We start from the raw sequence: 3,958 nt of genomic DNA, 5'->3' as shown, positions 1-3,958 counted from the left end.
GGATATCTAAGTCGAACTCTTGTAGAAAAAGGATCCATTTGAGTAACCTAGGTTTCGCATCCTTTTTTCTTAGAAGGTAACAAATAGTTGCATGGTCTGTATAGACTATAATCTTAGATCCGACAAGATAAGACCTAAATTTATCAATTGCAAAAACTACAGCTAGGAGTTCCTTCTCTGTTGTCGTATAATTGAGTTGAGCGGCATCTAGGGTTCTACTAGTGTAATATATCACATGTAATTTCTTATTTTTTCTTTCTCCTAAAACAGCTCCTACAGCGAAATCGCTAGCATCACACATTATTTCAAAAGGTTGAGTCAAATCCGGAGTTTGTAAAATGGGTGCTGAAATTAGCGCTTGTTTTAAATAATTAAAGGCTTCGATACATTTTTCATTGAACATGAATTCAACGTCTTTCATCAGAAGGCCGGTCAGGGGTTTTGTTATTTTAGAGAAATCTTTGATAAAGCGTCGGTAAAAACCGGCGTGTCCAAGAAAACTTCGGACTTCTCTAACAGTCTTAGAAGGGTTAAGGTTTTCTATCACTTCTATCTTTGCTTTGTCGACCTCAATGCCTCTTTCAGATATTATATGTCCTAACACTATGCCTTCTTTAACCATAAAGTGACACTTCTCCCAGTTTAATACAAGGTTAACTTCTACGCATCTTTCTAGGATTTTCTCAAGATTAATGAGGCAATTCTCAAAGTCAAACCCACATACCGAGAAATCATCCATGAACACTTCCATAATTCCGTTGAGATAATCTGCGAAGGTTGACATCATACAACGTTGGAAAGTGGCTGGCGTATTGCAGAGTCCAAACGGCATTCGTCTGTAAGCAAATGTTCCGTAAGGACAGGTGAAGGTTGTTTTCTCTTGATCCTCGGGGTGTATGGGTATTTGGAAAAATCTATAATATCCATCTAGATAACAAAAGTAAGAGTGTCTGGCAAGATGCTCAAGCATTTGATCTATGAATGGAAGGGGGAAATGGTCTTTCCTAGTTGCCTTATTGAGTTTCCTATAGTCTATGCACATACGTCATCCACCTTCTATACGTTTAGCCACATGCTCACCCTTCTCGTTCTGCACGACTGTGATGCCTCCCGTTTTGGGTACCACATGTACAGGACTTATCCATTTACTATCGGAGATCTGATAGATTAGACCAGCTTCTAGCAGCTTAAGGACTTACTTCTTTACCACCTCACTCATTACAGGGTTGATTCTTCTCTGATGTTCTCTGGAAGGTTTTGAATCCTCCTCTAGCGAGATCCTGTGCATACACACGGATGGGCTTATACCTTTTAAATTAGAGATGTTGTATCCTAAGGCAGGGGGGTATCTTCGTAAAACATTCAAGAGTTGGTTTGTCTCGTCTTGGTTTAAGGTGGCACTAACTATTACTGGGTGGTTCATTTCTTTATCCAAAAACTCGTATCTTAGGTTCTTGGCCAATTCCTTAAGTTCTTGAGCTGGTTTTTGAGAGTTTGGTGAAAGGTCTGGAGTAAGGGCCAAACATTCGTTAGTGTGAGGTTCCGTTTCCTTTAGCTCGTCATCCTTTTCATTCGGGTTTGAAAATGGTTCGATCATAGGTTCTTCTTGATCAAATTCCCTTATGCATTCATCTATGATATCAATCGCGTAGCATGCGTCTCCTATGATTGGTGCCATCAGGAACTTTGAAAGAATAAACTCTATCTTTTCATCTCCTACTTAAAAAGTTAATTTTCCTCTTTTAACATCTATTATAGCTACGAATGTTGATAAAAATGGTCTACCTAAAAGGATAGGGATATCGTCATCTTCCTTGATATCCATGACCATAAAGTCTGTCGGGATATAAAGTTGACCGATCCTAACGGGGATATCTTCTAATATGCCTAGAGGATACTTAACGGATCTATCGGCTAATTGGAGGGACATCTTAGTTGGTTGTAATTCTCCTAAGTTTAACCTTTTACACACATCTAAGGGCATTAAACTCACACTAGTGCCTAAGTCTAGGAAAGCTTTGTCAATCTCATGACTCCCTAGAGTGCAAGGTATTGAAAAACTCCTAGGGTCTTTCTCCTCCTTAGCAAGTTTATTCTCGGAAATAAAGTTGCATTCCAAGGGTTTGGGATCGTCCAGCCTACGCTTGTTGGTTAAGATGTTTTTGAGAAATTTGGCGTAAGATGGAATTTGGGTGATGGCTTCGGTGAAAGAAATCTCTACATGAAGCTTCTCTATTACTTTTATAAACTTTTGGTATTGGTTATCGATTTTGGTTTGTTTAAGTCTTTGCGGATATGGGATTGGTGGTTTGTACGGGGATGGTGGTTTGTAATTTTTATCCTTGGCTTCTCCTTCTTGGTCGGTTTGCTTTTCGGGTTCCACTGGTTCCCCTCCTTGGTTGGTAGGTATATTTTCTTTAGAAGCTTTGGACTCGCTCATTGCTGGGTTATAAGGCCCTTTGTAAGCGGTCCTACTTCGTAATGTGATAGCGTTAGCTTGCCCTCGAGGGTTGAGTTGAGGTTGTCTAGGGAATTGTCCTTCAGGTGTAGTTTGCGGGGCTTGGTTTTGTGCTACCTGTGAGATCTGGGTTTCAAGCATATTATTGTGAGTAATTATCTGATCAACCTTAGTCCCTAATTGCGTTATCAGTTCGTTTACGTGAATGTTCTGATTTAGGAATTCTTTATTTTGTTGAGTCTGGCCTGATATAAAGTTCTCCATGATCTTCTCAAGGTTAGGCTTCTAGGGCACAACTTGCATAGGTTGATTTGGTTTTTGGGCTTGAAAACCTTGTGGTCTTTGAGGTGCAAAATTTTGGATAGGGTCTTGGTTTTTATAGGAAAAATTTGGGTGATTCTTCCATCCAGGGTTGTAAGTGTTTGAAAATGGATTACCTTGAGCGTAATTCACTTGGTCGGTGTTCAGGTCGTTCAAAAGGTTACATTCTGCTGATTCGTGTCCTTTAGATCCACAAAGTTCACACTCTGTATCGACTACCGCTGCGGTGTTAGAGTTTGTAGAAATATGTTCGACCTTAAGGGCTAAAGCATCCATTTTCGCTTGCATCATGTCCATAAAACTTATCTCATGTGTTCCACCTTGGTCCTATTTTTCTCTACTGATGCTCGTTCAGTTCCCCATTGGTAATCGTTTTGGGCCATATCCTCAATTAGGTCACAAGCTTCAGGGTAAGGTTTGTTCATCAACGCGCCACCAACGGCAGCGTTGATGCTCATCTTTGTGTTATAATGGAGTCCATCGTAGAAGGTATGAACGATCAACCATTGTTCTAGGCCATGGTGTGGACAGACTCTTAACAACTCCTTGTATCTCTCCCAAGCTTCAAAAAGTGTTTCTCCTTGGTTTTGAGTAAATCTAGTTATTTGGTTTCGAAGAATAGCAGTCTTACTAGGGGGGAAAATATCTAGCAAGTAATACTCTCCTAAGGTCTTCCTAGGTAGTTATATAGTTAGCTGGAAGTGAATCTAACCACGAACATGCTCTATCTCTGAGGGAGAAAGGAAATAATCTTAAACGAATCGCATCAAGTGAAGCACCATTGGATTTAAAGGTGTCGGCCAGTTAGATAAAGACTTTTAAATGTTGACTTGGGTTCTCAGTAGCGAGACCCGCGAATTGGTTATGTTGCACTAATTGCAATAAAGATGGTTTTAGTTCGAAATTGTTGGCAGGAATGGGGGGGTTTACTATACTAGAACTATGTTCCTCGTCAGAGGATTGGGAAAATTCCTTAAGAGGTCTCCGGTCGCGATTCTCGGCCATAGCTTTCTTAATTTTGACGAGTAAGAAGCGTGTACGAGTGTAACGTTCGAGTTCCGCTAAAGGATCTAATAAATTTCCGGTACTATGGGTTCTTCGCATTTACCGACTAATAATGCCTTAGTCTAGACGGTGTAACAACACGGTACGAAATTTGACGAAGTTGGTCCCCGACAA

The 3,958-nt window shown here is 40.4% G+C and overlaps 1 non-coding gene across 1 annotated transcript; it reads left to right on the top strand.

The window, feature by feature from the left end:
- The first annotated feature begins 3,292 nt into the window (after window positions 1-3,292).
- Window positions 3,293-3,399, top strand: LOC127077237 (small nucleolar RNA R71). Its single transcript, XR_007787126.1, has one exon. It is a non-coding gene; the product is annotated as a small nucleolar RNA R71 (small nucleolar RNA).
- The last annotated feature ends 559 nt before the right edge of the window (window positions 3,400-3,958 follow it).

This window comes from Lathyrus oleraceus, chromosome 4 (assembly GCF_024323335.1).
Source record: "Lathyrus oleraceus cultivar Zhongwan6 chromosome 4, CAAS_Psat_ZW6_1.0, whole genome shotgun sequence".
Classification (NCBI taxonomy): Eukaryota; Viridiplantae; Streptophyta; class Magnoliopsida; order Fabales; family Fabaceae; genus Lathyrus; species Lathyrus oleraceus.
Note: the sequence above shows the minus strand (reverse complement) of the source record. Positions and strands in the feature narration are given on the sequence as shown.